Here is a 15,243-nt window from a genome sequence, read left to right as displayed (position 1 = left end):
AGCCATATTTTAAAATTAAAAGTTTCAAATAAAAATCTAGATTTCTGGATTTCTGGCTTCCTTTGAAAACTCCCAACACTCATGAACACTGGGCCTATATCACCACAGGAAAGCATTAGGTGGGGTAGTGGGGGAAAGGGCAACTGCTCCTGGAGGTAGGATGCAGTCTCCAGTTTGCCAGTTGCCACTACTCTATACTCTACTACTACTCTATAGAGTGCCAGTTGCACTCTATAGCGGTAGCAGAAAAAAATCTACTTCTGCTTTATTGACTATGCCAAAGCCTTTGACCGTGTGGATCACAACAAACTGTGGAAAATTCTTAAAGAGATGGGAATACCAGACCAGCTTACCTGCCTCCTGAGAAATCTGTATGCACATCAAGAAGCAACAGTTAGAACCAGTCTGTTGTTCTGGTTCCAAATCGGGAAAGGCTGCATATTGTCACCCTGCTTATTTAAATTATATGCAGAGTACATCATGTGAAATGCCAGGCTGGATGAAGCACAAGCTGGAATCAAGATTGCCAGGAGAAATATCGATAACCTCAGATATGCAGATCACACCACCCTTATGGCAGAAAGTGAAGAAGAACTAAAGAGCCTCTTGATGAAGGTGAAAGAGGAGAGTGAAAAGTTTGGCTTAAAACTCAACATTCAGAAAACTAAGATCATGGCATCTGGTCCAATCACTTCACAGCAAATAGATGGGGAAACAAAGACAGACTATTTGGGGGGGGGTGCTTCAAAATCACTGCAGATGGTGACTGCAGCCATGAAATTAAAAGACACTTGCTCCTTGGAAGAAAAGCTATGATCAACCTAGACAGCATATTAAAAAGCAGAGACATTACTTTTCCAACAAAGGTCCATCTAATCAGAGCTATGGTTTTTCCACTAGTCATGTATGGATGTGAGAGTTGTACCATGAAGAAGGCTGAGTGCTGAAGAATTGATGCTTTTGACTTGTGGTGTTGGAGAAGACTCTTGAGAGTCCCTTGGACTGCAAGGAGATCCAACCAGTCTATCCTAAAGGAAATCATCCCTGAATATTCATTGGGAGGACTGATGCTGAAGCTGAAACCCTAATACTTTGGCCACCTGATGCAAAGAACTGACTCACTGGAAAAGACCCTGATGCTGGGAAAGATTGAAGGTGGGAGGAGAAGGGGACAACAGAGGATGCGGTGGATGGATGGCATAACTGACTTGATGGACATGAGTTTGAGCAAACTCCAGGAGTTGGTGATGGACAGGGAAGCCTGGTGTGCTGCAGTCCATGGGGTCACAAAGAGTCGGACATGCTGAACGAATGAACTGAACTGAAACTCTCTCTATTGGCTCCTACACAAAAACAGCAAAGTAGCTGCCATTTGTCACGTCCCCTGTTCTGCTGTTTTTCTCATGGTAGAAGAATAAGTATTTGTATCTATACCTCTCTTTCAAAGTGCAGGGCTGACATAAAAGGATGTGATTTTCAAAACATCTGATTATGATGCTAGTATTTTATAACAACAAGACAGAAATGACACTGCCATTAAACTATGACTTACAATCAGTTGTAACATGCACTCCAGTTTCAAAGATGTTTAAATGCCAAAAGAAATGTGCATCTTTGAATCAATGAAATGAGGACTGTTACTTGCCTGCCTTCTGAAAGCATTTCAATCAGTGACCTTTTGGCAGTGGTCCCATATGGGACCTAAGGCATAAGGGGCCTTTCCCTCCCTGGCTCCTGCCTGCACACTCCACTGAGACAGACGCTAGCTATAATAGTCCCACTCAGCAGTGGGTTGGGGGATTCTGGTGGGACCCCTCTCCCAACCAAGTGAGCAACTGTCAGCCAGCAACCAGTTAACAGCCCTATTCTGCCATTGCTCAGGGCCACTGAAAGCCCCTTCCCCCTCCCTATTGTTTTATACAATCCTGTATAATTCAGGATTATATTCAGAAAATAATTCAGGAACAACCCTGAATCCTGACTGAGATAAGATGGTTTTTGGGCACTCAAGTCTATCATCTCCTTTGTCTGCTACCCTTCTGATTAAAGTCATCATTCCATGCTCCAACAACTCCTCTCTCAATTTATTAGCCTGTCATGCGTCAAACAGAATGAGCTTAGGCTTGGTAACAATCTTCCTTTCAATATGTGTGGCACCATACAGTAATACCTTTAGCACAAAGACACATTTTCCAGTTCACTTACTTTGAGCTACACGTTTATCATCAGCCACTTTTCTTTTCTTTCTAATAGCCATAGCTGGGATTTAAATTTTCTTTAGAAATCAGCCTAGGCCTACACATTGACTTCCCAAGTCTCACAATCCACTGGCCCACAACTATCAGACAGACATACCCAATCAATTGATGCTATTCCTTCTGCCAGACCTGTCCAGTAGAATGCTGAAGCACATGATCAACACCAGATCAAAGTGAGAGGAAGTAGAGGTCTGAAGTGGGGACTCAGTCTTCCATTTCCAAAAGGTGATGTTCATAAATTTAATAACTGGTATGGCAGGAGGACCAATCAATCTGTACAGATGACAACGATGTTGGAGTTAGCTAGGTTCCGAATGTCCCCAGCTGTTACAGATGTTAACCTTTAGGTGCTGACAGGTGGGGAGCTGTAGAGAGGCTAGAGAAGAGGCAGGAGCTCTCTCAGGGTACTGGCTTTTAGGAAATAATAACCATTATGACTGCATGAGAGTGTATTAGTTGAAAACCAATCTTGCCCGTATGTAAGCTGCAGCATCAAAAAGCTGTGAAATAGAAAAACATCCCATAAAGATACAGAATACCAAAACTGAATAAAATGGAAACAGAAAATCTGAATAGAATTATAACAAACAAATAAGTTAGTAACTGAAAATATTTACACAAAGTTAAACCTATGCCCAGATAGCTTCAGCTGTAAATTCTACAAAAACTTTCAAGAAAATAATAATGTGTATTTTTTGCAAGCCTCAGAAAAAAAGGAAAGGGAACACTTTCCAGCTTATTCTATGAAGCCACTAATATAGAATCAGGAAGCCATTTCCTGATACCAAGGCCAGACAAAGACAACACACAAAAACAGCAAACCAATAATGCTTGATAAATATGAACACAAAAAATCCTCAACAAAATATATGCAAGCCAAATCTAGGGACATATAAACAGATGATAAGCTATGACTGAGGGAGATTCATCCTGGGAATGTAAGGTTTGCTTAACATATGAAATCATTAATGTAATATACCATATTTAAAAAATAGAGGAGGGGAAAACTGCATGATCATCTTGATAGATAAAGAAAAATTATTTGGCAAAATCCAACATCCATTTATGACAAAAACTTCTTCAACCTGATAAAAGATTTGATTTTAAAAACTTAAGGTCAAACATCACACTTAATGGTGAACATTTGCATGCTTTCATCCCAAGGCTGGAAACAAGGCAAGGATGTTTGCTCTCACCGCTTGTATTCAAGATGGGAATGGATGTTCTAAACAGTGCGATAAGGCAAGAAAAAGATACAAAAGGTATGCATATTAGAAAGGAAGAAATTAAACCTTATTATTAGATGACATGATCCTATATGTAGAAAATCCTAAGGGATTCATACTGAAAAACAAACAAACAAACAAACAAAAAACTACTAGAAACTACTGAACAAATTCAGCAAGGTTGCAGAATATAAAAGAAACAAGAATTGTATTTCTATTTAAAAATGAAATGAAGAAAACATTTTCATTCACAAGAAAAACATCAAAAAAATAAAATATTCAGGGATAAACAAAACAAAAAAGTTTGATTTAACTTTTTTAACAAAACTTTTTTTTGGATTTATCAAAAAAGTACGAGACTTTTACACTGAAAAACACTACTTAAAATAGTCAAAGAATATTAAATAAATGAAGAGACGTTGCATGTTTATGGACTAGAAGCCTTAATAACACTAAAATAGCAATACTTCCCAAATATTGAACTATACAGTTAACGTAACCTTTATCAAAATTCCAGCTGCCTCTTGCTGCCCCCTAGAATCTGACCTTAAATTCATATGGAAATATAAGAGACCTAGAAGCTAAAATGATCTTGAAAAGAACAAACTTGGAGGAATTATATTTCCAATTAAAAAAAAATTACTACAAAGCTAAAATAATCAAAAGAGTGTGGTGCTGACACAGAACTGACATATAGTTCAGTGGGATAGAGTGGAGACCCGCCCCCCTTCATCCCAACTCGGGCATTCCCAGCCCCTTGGCTGCATCTCCAGGCTGGGGAGCCTGATGTGGAGCCGAGAACCTTCACAACAGTGCAAGGACTTCTTTCATATCACTGTTCTCCAGGTTGTGGGTCTCCCACCCAGAGGGTATAGGATTTGATTTTATAGTGATTGTGCCCCTCCTACTGTTTCGTTGTGGCTTCTCCTTTGTCCTTGGATGTGGGGTATCTTTCAAACTCATAGCCCCCTCAGAGTAGGCCCCCATGGAGAAGAGGCCATGCTGCCAACTCACATGAGGGGCTGGCAGTTGGGGTGATGAAGGTCCCACTGCCAGGCCCAGTGCCCCTGATCTGTATGCCCAGTGTGTGTACCCAGTGTGTGTCTCAGGCCAGGTTGCCAGCCTCCTCCCGCAGGAACAGGCCTGTGGCAGAAGCTGTACCTGGGAGGCACCTGGTTCCAGAGACCTAGTTTTGTTCTGTGACTCTCGATAAAAGGCCATACTATCAGAAAAAAAAAAAAAAATTCAGTGGGATAGAATTGAGAATCTGGTTAATAAACAGTTACATTTACTGTCAATTGTTTTTTGAAAAGTATGCCAAGATAAATAATTCAGAAGAGACTAGTCCTCTAATCACTGGTGTTGAAACAACTTGGATAGGCACATGCCAAAGAACTGAGCTGGAGCCTTATATCATACCGTATACAAAACTTAACTCCAACTGGATCAAAGACATAAAAGGAAGATCTAAAACTATAAAAAGTTCATAGAACATGAAACTAGGTATAAGCTTGGGTTAGGCAAAGATTCTTAGAAAAACAAAGACACAAGTGAAAAAAGGAAAAAAATAGATAAATAGGACTCCAACAAAATTAAAAACTTATTGCTCTAAAAGACAACCCATGAAATGGGACAAACTATTTGCAAATATGTCATTTCACTTTCATGCATTGGAGAAGGAAATGGCAACCCACTCCAGTGTTCTTGCCTGGAGAATCCCAGGGATGGGGGAGCCTGGTGGGCTGCCGTCTATGGGGTATCACAGAGTCGGACACGACTGAAGCGACTTAGCAGCAGCAGCATATGTCTAACAAAGGATTTTATTCAAAATACACTTACAACTCAATAATAAGACAACAAATAACCAAATTTATAAACAGGCAAAAAAATCTGAATAGATATTTTACCAAAAAAGACGCATGAATGGCCAATTAGCACATGAGAATATACCATTATATCTTCTTCCACAGCACCAAAATTGCAACTGGCTGTTGAACAACCATCAACAGGAAGACATTGGAACCCAGCAAAAAAAGATACCCCACATCCAAGGACAAAGGAGAAACCACAATGAAACAGTAGGTGGGGCACAATCACTATAAAATCGAATCCTATACCCTCTGGGTGGGAGACCCACAACCTGGAGAACAATGATATCGAAGAAGTCCTTGCACTGTTGTGAAGGTTCTCGGCCCCACATCAGGCTTTCCAGCCTGGAGATGCAGCCAAGGGGCTGGGAATGCCCAGGGAATCTGACTTTGAAGGCCAGTGGGATTTGATTACAGGACTCCCCACAGGACTGGGGGAAACAGAGATGCCACTCTTGACAGACATAAACAAAACTTTGTACACACCAGGACTGAGGGGAAAGGAACAGCAACCCCACAGAAGACTGAGCCAGACCTACCTGTGAATGTTTGAGGGTCTTCTGAAGAGGTGTGGGTTGGCAGAGACCCACCACAGGGACAGGGGAACTGGTAGCAGTGTTCCTGGGAGACATGTCTCAGCGTAAATTCTCTTAGAGCTTGCCAATAGCCCTACCACAGAGCCTGTGGACTCCAGGACTGGGTCATTTCAGGCCAGATAACAAACTGGCACAGCTCTACCCATCAGCAGACACTTGGATTAAAGTTTTACTGAGCAAGATGAGAGCACGACCAGAGCAAGACCCATTTTCCCCCACAGCCAGTCCTTCCCATCAGGAAGCTTGCACAAGCCTCTTATCCTCATGCACCAGAGAGAAGACAGAAGAAATAAGAACTACAATCCCAGCAGCCTCCAAAACTAATACAACAATCACAGAAAGCTAACTAAAATGAAAAGAAATAGGGTTATGTCACAGATGAAGGAATAAGATAAATCCCCAGAAAAACAACTAAATGAAGTGGAGATAGGCAACCTCCCAGAAAAAGAATTCTGAATAATGATAGTGAAGATGATTCAGGATCTGGGAAAAAGAATGGAAAAGATGCAAATGTTTACCAAAGGCTTAGGAGAACTAAAGAAGAAACAAACAGAGGTGAACAATGCAATAGAAGGAATCAATAGCAAAATAACTGAGGCAGAAAGACAGATAAGTGACCTGAAAGACAGAATGGTGAAAAACAACGCTACAAAACAGAATATGGAAAAAAAGAATGAAAAGAAATGAAGACAGTATAAGAGATCTCTGTGACAACATTAAACACACCGATATTCGCATTATAACCGTCCCAGGAGAAGAGAGAGACAGAGGATCCAAGAAAATATTTGAAGAGATAACAGCTGAAAACTTCCCCAACATGCGAAAGGATATAGTCACCCAAGTTCAGGAAGCACAGACCGTCCCAGGCAGAATAACAGGAAGAACACACCAAAACATAGTAATCAAACTGACAAAAATTAAAGACAAAGATAAATTATTAAAAGTAACAAGGGAAAAAAGACAAATAATATACAAGGGAAATCCCAAAAGGTTATCAGCCGATTTCTCAACAGAAACTCTATAAGCTAGAAGAGAATGGCACGACCTATTCCAAGTGATGAAACAGAAGAACCTATAACCAAGAATATTCTACTCAGTTAGACTCTCATTCAGATTTGATGAAGAAATCAAGTTTTCTAGACAAGCAAAATTTAAGAGAATTCAGCACCACTAAGCCGGTTTAAAAACAAATGATAAAGGAACTTCTCTACACAGGAAACACAAAAGAAGGAAAAGATTTACAAAAATAAACCTAAAACAATTAGCAAAAAGGATCATACGTATCAATAAGTACCTTAAATGTAAATGGATTAAACTCACCAACCAAAAGATATAGACTGGCTGAGTGGATACAAAAGCAAGATGGGCTGAGTGGTCTATGAAATACCCACCTCAGACCTATGGGCACTTAGAGACTGAAAGTAAGGGGATGGGAGAAGGTATTTCATGCAAATCGAGATCATAAGAAAGCTGGACTAGTGATACTCATATCAGACAAGATAGACTTTAAAACAAAGACTTTTATAAGAGACAAAGAAGGACGTTACATAATGATAAAGAGTTCAATCCAAGAAGAAGATATAACAATTATAAATATATATAGACCCAACATAGAAGCACCTCAATATGTAAGGCAAATAATAACAAATATAAAGGGAGAAATTGTCAGTAATACAATAATAGTGGGGAACTTTTAATACCCCACTTTCACAAATGTACATATAATCTAGACAGAAAATCAACAAAGAAACAAAGTCTTTAACATTTTAGACGGGTTGGACTTAATTGATATTTATAGAACATTTCATCCAAAAGCAGCAGACTACACATTCTTCTCAAGTGCACATGGAACATTCTCCAGGACTGACCACATGCTGGGCTCCAAGGTGAGCCTTGGTAAATTTAAGAAAATTGAAATCGTATCAAGCATCCCTAAGAAACACAAATATGTGACAACTAAACAATATGCTACTGAACAACCAGTGGATCACTGAAGAAATCAAGGAAGAAAATCTAGAGACAAATGAGAACAAAAGCACATCAGTCCTAAACTTATGGGATGCAGCAAAAGTAGTTCTAAGCAGGAAGTTTATAGCAATACAATCTTATCTCAAGAAGCAAGAAAGAACTCAAATAAACAACCTAACCTAACCAGACCCAGGGATCAAAACCAGGTCTCCCGCATTGCAGACAGATTCTTTCCCAACTGAGCCACCAGGGAAGCCCAAGAATACTGGAGTGTGTAGCCTATCCTTTCTCCAGGGGATATTTCCAATCCAGGAATCAAACCAGGGTCTCCTGCATTGCAGGTGGATTCTTTACCAGCTAAGCTACCAGAGAAGCCCTCAACATAATAAAGGCCATATATGACAAATCTACAGCTAGCATCATACTCAACGGTGAAAAGCTGAAAGTATTCCCTCTAAGATCAGGATCAAGACAAGGATGTCCACTCTCACCACTTTTATTCAACATAGTTTTAGAAGTCCTTGTTACAGCAATCAGAGAAGAAAAAGAAGGGGAATCCAAATCAGAAAAGAAATTAAACTGTCACTGTTTATAGATGACATGATCCTATACATAGAAGATCCTAAAGATGCTACCAGAAAACTACTAGAACTCATCAGTGAATTTGGTAAAGTTGCATCTTACAAAACTAATACACAGAAATCTGTAGCATTTCTATACACTAAAAATGAAAGAACAGGAAGAGAAATTCTAGAAGCAATTCCATTTATCATCACATCAAATAGAATAAAATACCTAGAAATAAAACTAACTAAGGAGACAAAAGACCCATACTCTGAAAACTGTAAGATGCTGATAAATTGAAGAAGACATAAACATATGGTAAGATATGCCATGTTCATGAATTGGAAGAATCGATATTGTCAAAATGACTATACTACCCAAGGCAATCTACAGATTCAATGCAATCCCTATCAAATTACCAATGGCATTTTTCACAGAACTAGAAAAAAAAATCTCAGAATTTGTATGGAGACACAAAGACCCCAGATAAACAAAGCAATCTTGAAAAAGAAAACAGAGCTAGAGCAAACAGGCTTCCTGACTTCAGACTATACTACATAGCTACAGTCATCAAAACAGTATGGTACTGGCACAAAAATACACATATAGATCAATGGAACAGGATAGAAAACCCAGACATAAGCCCACGAACCTATGGTCAATTGATCTATGACAAAGGAGGCAGGACTATACAATGCTGGAAAGACGATTTCTTTAACAAATGGTGCTGGGAAAACTGCACAGCAACATGTAAAAAAAGTGAAATTAGATCATTCCTCAACTTCACACAAAAAATAAGCTAAATGTGAGACCAGATACTATAAAACTATAGAGGAAAACATATGCAAAACACTCTCTGATATAAATCACAGCAATATCTTTTTCAATCCATCTCCCAGAATAATGGAAATAAATGGAAAATAAGCAAATGGGACTTACTTAAACTCAAAAGCTTTTGCACAGCAAAGAAAACAATAAACAAAACAAAAAGACAACCAACAGATGGGAGAAAATATTTGAAAATACTGTGACTGATAAAGGATGTCTCCAAAGTTACAAATTGTTTATGATTCTTAATAGTATCAAAACAAACTACTCAAAAAATGGGCAGAAGATCTGAATAGACATTTCTCCAAAGAGGACAGAGAGATGGTCAACAGGAACATAAAAAGATATTTAACATTGCTAGTTATTAGAAAAATGCAAATAAAAACTACAGTGAGGTATTACCTCACACGGCTCAGAATGCTATCATTAAATAATCCACACACACACACACACACACACACAAAATTCTGGAGAGGGTGTGGAGAGAAGGGAACCCTCCTTTTGGTGGGAATGTAAATTGATACAACCAGTATGGGGAACAGCATGGAGGTTCCTTAAAAAACTAAAAATAGAGCTACCATATGACCTTGCAATCCCACTGCTGGGCATATATCCGGAGAAAAACATGGCCTGAAAAGACATATGCACCCCAGTGTTCATTGGAGCACTGTTTACAATAACCAAGACATGGAAGCAACCGAAATGTCCATCAACAGAAGAATGGATAAAGAAAATGTGGTACATGTATACAATGGAATATTATTCAGCCATTAAAAAGAAAGAAAAATGCATTTGCAGCAGCATGGATGGATGTAGAGAGTGTCATACTGAATGAAGTCAGTCAGACAGAGAAGGAGAAATATCATAAGACATCTCTTATATGTGAAATCTAAAAAGAAATGACACACATGAACTTTCTTACAAAACAGAAAGAGATTCACAGACTTAGAAAACAAACTTATGTTTGTTGGGGGAAAAGGATAGTTAGGGACTTTGGAAAGGTCATATACACATTGAAATATTTAAAATGGATAACCAACAAAGACCTATTGTATGGCACATGGGACCCTGCTCAATGTTATGTGCCAGCCTGGATGTGAGGGGGCTTGGGGGAGAATGGGTACATGTTTACAAGGCTGAATCCCTTCGTTATTCACTTTAAACTATTACTCCAATACAAAATGTTTTTGGTGTTAAAAAGAAAAAGAAATAAAAAACACACCATTATTAGTCAGTAAGAAAATGAAAATCAAAACTATAATGAGAATCACTTCACACCCATCAGAGTGATTATAAACAAAAGGACAGACATTTAGAAGTTCTGGTGAAGACGTGGAGAAGTTGGAATCTTCACACAACACTGTTGGAAAATGTAAAATTGTTAATTCACTTTAGAAAGCAGTTGAGTGATTCTTCAAAAAGTTAAACATATAGTTTCCACATGACTCAGCAATTCCACTTCTAGGTATATACCCAAGAGAACTAAAAGCACATTCACACAAAACCTTGTAAACATTTTCATAGCACTATTATTTATAATAGCTAAAAACTGAAAGTAGTGTAAATGTTTATCAACTTTTGAGTGGATAAAACCAATGTGGTAGTGTCCATACAAGGGAATATTATTTAGTAATAAAAATGAGTAATAATGGAACTGATTAAGATGGTGGAGTGAAACTGAAAATCACTCAGTTGTGTCTGACTCTTTGCTACCCAGTATTCTCCAGGCCAGAATCCTGGAGTGCATAGCCTTTCCCTTCTCCAGGGGATCTTCCCAGTGATTGAACCCAGGTCCCAGCATTGCAGGCAGATTCTTTACCAGCTGAGCCACAAGGGGACACAAAACTCACCTCCACCCATAAATACATCAAAAATACATCTAAATGTGGATGATTCTGACTGAAAATTAACTGGAGACTGTCAAAAATACTCCTATATAAGCAAGGCTGTAAGAAAGATCCACACTGAATCAGGAAAGAAGAGAAGACATGAAATCAAGTCAGTATCTGTACCCTTGAAAGGGGATTCAGAGGAAAAGGGAGATCATGGGAGTGGCAATCCTCCCTGGGGTGTTCATGGTTTGAGCAACAATATTGGGTGTCCCAGCCTTGGGATCTGACACAGGGAAGGCAAGTCCCCACAGCTGGTTGGAGGGCCAGTGGGACTAGCAGGAGGACTCTGGGAAGCCTGAATCCCACTCACGAGGACTGTATGTCCACTTGCTCGCTCCCAAGGCAGAACAGAGGGAGCAGACTGAGGCTGTGCAAGTGTCTGGCTGGTTTCCCACAACCAGTCTGAGCTGAGTGAACATTCCAGTCTTGCTCTGGAGCCTCGCTGTGATACACAGACTTGGCTTAGACCTCAAGAACCATCGAGCAGGATAGGGGCAGCCACCGTTTGTGCTAACAAAGGAGGCTCATCAGAAAAGCCCCATCTCTGTCTGTAGTGGGACCACCACAGTTCACATCCTGACACATGCTGAGAGCCCACACAGGCCCTGCCTGCTCTGTGGGGCATTCATCTTCACACTGTGATGGGGATGGGAGAGGCAGTGGGGAGGGTCCAGCTATCACAGACAAAGGACGCTTGGGCCTGAAGTGGCACGTGAGCATGGCAGCGGGCAGCCATTCCTGCTGCTTACACAGGCAGTTCATCAAAAAGCAGTCCAGATATCTGGCCCCAGCTGGATGGCCACAGCCCTTTCCCTGACACACCGAGTGATCGCACCAGCCCCTCTGGTTCCAGTGCAGCTCCCCTCTGGGGCAAGAGCGAGGAGAGCACACCCCTGAAGGGAGCTGAGGCAGCTGGGACCTGAGCCTCAAGGCTTCTGCTCTGGCAACTTAAGACCTTCTCCTGCCTTCAGTGTGCTAGTGAAAGTCACTGAGGAGAGGGGAAGCCTCACCTCACATCTGGCTCTGACTCTAGCCACTCCATTTCTAGTCCAACCTCCTACCAAGATGAGAGCTGTCAGTTCACCCTGAAGTAAGACGTGACTTCTGTTCATGTCAAATCCAGCTCTCCCAACAAAGCCACCAGGGACATGCAGACTACACAGGGATGCTCCCACATAAGGACACCCATTCAAGGCTGAAACAGGTAACTATTTCACCTAATTTCATAGAAACAGAGAAGTTAAACAAAATGAGAGGACAGGGGTATTTGTTATAATTGAAAGAGAAAGAGAAAATCCTTGAAAAAACTACAAGAGAAACAGATATAAATAGTTCGCCATATAAAGAATTTGAAGCATTGGTAATGTTAGGTAGGAAGTTAAACAAGAGCGACAAGGGGGTGGCCTGGCTGAAAGAGATGCAAGCTGATCTCTAAAACCATCCCAGACATACCCAGGGGAGCTCACAGATATGCTACAAAAATAACCATAGAGAGTTTTCCAACTCCTGCACATGCGCCCTAGGCACACAGTGAACACAAAATAAGCACAGGGACTTCTCCAAGTAATCTTAGGCAACTAAGAATCCATTAAGGATTTATAAATATTCTATATTTCATTATAACCGATGTAAACTGAATTATAGGAAGACATAAACAACACAGACTGCTGTCATATAACTTACAACTGTTAATCTTGACCGTATGCCCAGTTGCACTCCACTTCATTGATCAGTTATGGGTACAAGCCCTATTTTGCACAGGGCATAACCAAAAGGAAGAGTTCTGGAAGTATAAAAACAGGGAAAGCAAGAGAGAAAAAAAAGATTTCTTTGGGCCCGGCCTCTTCCGATGTCTTGGGAGTATCTGTCTAACAAAATATCTGTCTGCTTGAGCTGAACTCAGCTGTAACTTGTCTGTTGTTTTAACCCTTTACTTTGTTGTTCCAAATTTTTGTTGCAACAAGGCAAATACTAAGGAAGAGAAATAAACTGATCTGGTAGTAACAAGAATGTGAACTGAATAAAGAATAGATGAACAGAATGAGAATTTTAACAGGAACAAAAAAAAATATTTAAAAAATCCATCAGAACTAAAGAGTATAATAACTGAAATGAAAGACACACTAGAAGGAATTAATAGACTACATGCTACAGAAGAAATGCAAGTGATCTGGAAGACAGAATAAAGTAAATCACCCAATCAAAATAGCAAAAATAACAACAAATTCATAAAATGAGAACAATTTAAGGGATCTTTGGGATAATAATCATGCTACCAATGTTCCCATTACAGGGTTCCCAGAGGGAGAAGAGAGAGAGGGGGGGTTGAAGATGTATTTCATGAAATTATAGCTGAAAATTTTCCAAACCTGAAGGAAACAGATATCCAAATATAGGAAGCACACAGGGTGCCAAACAAGATGAACCCAAATAGACTGATACCAAGAAATGAGCCACATGGACCACAGCCTTGTCAAACTCAGTGAAACTATGAGCCATGCTGTATAGGGCCACCCAAGACAGACAGGTCATGGTGGAGAGTTCTGACAAAACGTGGTCCACTGGGGAAGGGAATAGCAAACCACTTCAGTATGCCTGCCTTGAGAACAGTATGAAAAGGCAAAAAGATAGGACACTGAAAGATGAACTCCCCAGGTCAGTAGGTGCCCAATATACTACTGGAGATCAGAGGAGAAATAACTCCAGAAAGAATGAAGAGATGGAGCCAAAGAAAAACAACATCCAGTTGTGGATGTGACTGGTGATGGAAGTAAAGTCTGATGCTGTAAAGAGCAATATTGCATAGGAACCTGGAATGTTAGGGCAATGAATTAAGGCAAATTGGAAGTGGTCAAACAGGACATGGCAAGACTGAACATCGACATTCTAGGAATCAGCGAACTAAAATGGACTGGAATGGGTGAATTTAACTCAGACGACCATTACAAATATGACTGTGGGCAAGAATTCCTTAAAAGAAATGGAGTAGCCATCATAGTCAACAAAAGATTCCAAAAAATCCGAAATGCAGTACTTGGATGCAATCACAAAAATGACAGAATGATCTCTGTTCATCTCCAAGGCAAACCATTCAATATCACAGTAATCCAAGTCTATGCCCTAACTAGTAATGCTGAAGAAGCTGAACGGTTCAATGAAGACCTACAAGACCTTCTAGAACTAACACCCCAAAAAGATATCCTTTTCACTATAGGGGACTGGAATGCAAAAGTAGGAAGTCAAGAAATACCCAGAGTAACAAGCAAATTTGGCCTTGGAGTACAGAATGAAGCAGGGCAAAGGCTAATAGAGTTTTGCCAAGAGAACGCACTGGTCATAGCAAATACCCTCTTCCAACAACACAAGAGAAGACTCTACACATGGACATCACTAGAGGGTCAATACCAAAATCAGATTGATTATATTGTTTGCAGCCAAAGATGGAGAAGCTCTATACAGTCAGCAAAAACAAGAATGCGAGCAGACTGTGGCTCTGATCATGAACTCCTTATTGCCAGATTCAGACTGAAATTGAAGAAAGTAGGGAAAACCAATGGACCATTCAGGTATGACCTAAATAAAATCTCTTATGATTATACATCGGGAGTGAAAAACAGATTCAAGGGATTAGATCTGATAGAGTGCCTGAAGAACTAAGGATGGAGATTCGTGACATTGTACAGGAGGTAGTGATCAAGACCATCCCCAAGAAAGGGAAAATGGTTGTCTGAGGAGGTCTTACAAATAGCTATGAATACAAGAGAAACAAAAGGCAAAGGAGAAAAGGAGATATACCTATTTGAATGCCAAGTTCCAAAGTAAGGAGCGATAAGAAAGCCTTCCTTAGTGATAAATGCAAAGAAATAGAGGAAAACAATAGAATGGGAAAGCCTAGAGATCTCTTCAAGAAAATTAGAGATACAAAGAGAACTTTTCATGCGAAAATGAGCACAATAAAGGACAGAAACAGTATGGACCTAACAAAAGCAGAAGATATTAAGAAGATGTGGCAAGAATACACAGAAGAACTACACAAAAAAGAT

The 15,243-nt window shown here is 39.9% G+C and overlaps 1 protein-coding gene across 7 annotated transcripts in view; it reads right to left on the bottom strand.

The window, feature by feature from the left end:
• Positions 1–15,243, bottom strand: part of TTC23 (tetratricopeptide repeat domain 23) — a 158,583-nt gene that overhangs the window by 125,676 nt on the left and 17,664 nt on the right. The window contains exons 1-2 of one of the 7 annotated variants that reach the window (XM_027521737.1): positions 5,892–6,027; positions 2,356–2,531 (exon numbers count right to left, since the gene is read on the bottom strand). The exons of the other annotated variants lie outside the window; for them this stretch is intronic. The gene's annotated coding sequence lies outside the window, so the exon portion shown is untranslated. Of the gene's footprint in view, positions 1–2,355; positions 2,532–5,891; positions 6,028–15,243 lie in introns of those variants that run through there. 7 annotated transcript variants of the gene reach the window in all.

The sequence above is a fragment of the Bos indicus x Bos taurus genome, chromosome 21, assembly GCF_003369695.1.
Source record: "Bos indicus x Bos taurus breed Angus x Brahman F1 hybrid chromosome 21, Bos_hybrid_MaternalHap_v2.0, whole genome shotgun sequence".
Taxonomy (NCBI): domain Eukaryota; kingdom Metazoa; phylum Chordata; class Mammalia; order Artiodactyla; family Bovidae; genus Bos; species Bos indicus x Bos taurus.
This window is presented reverse-complemented; position numbering and strand designations above follow the sequence as displayed.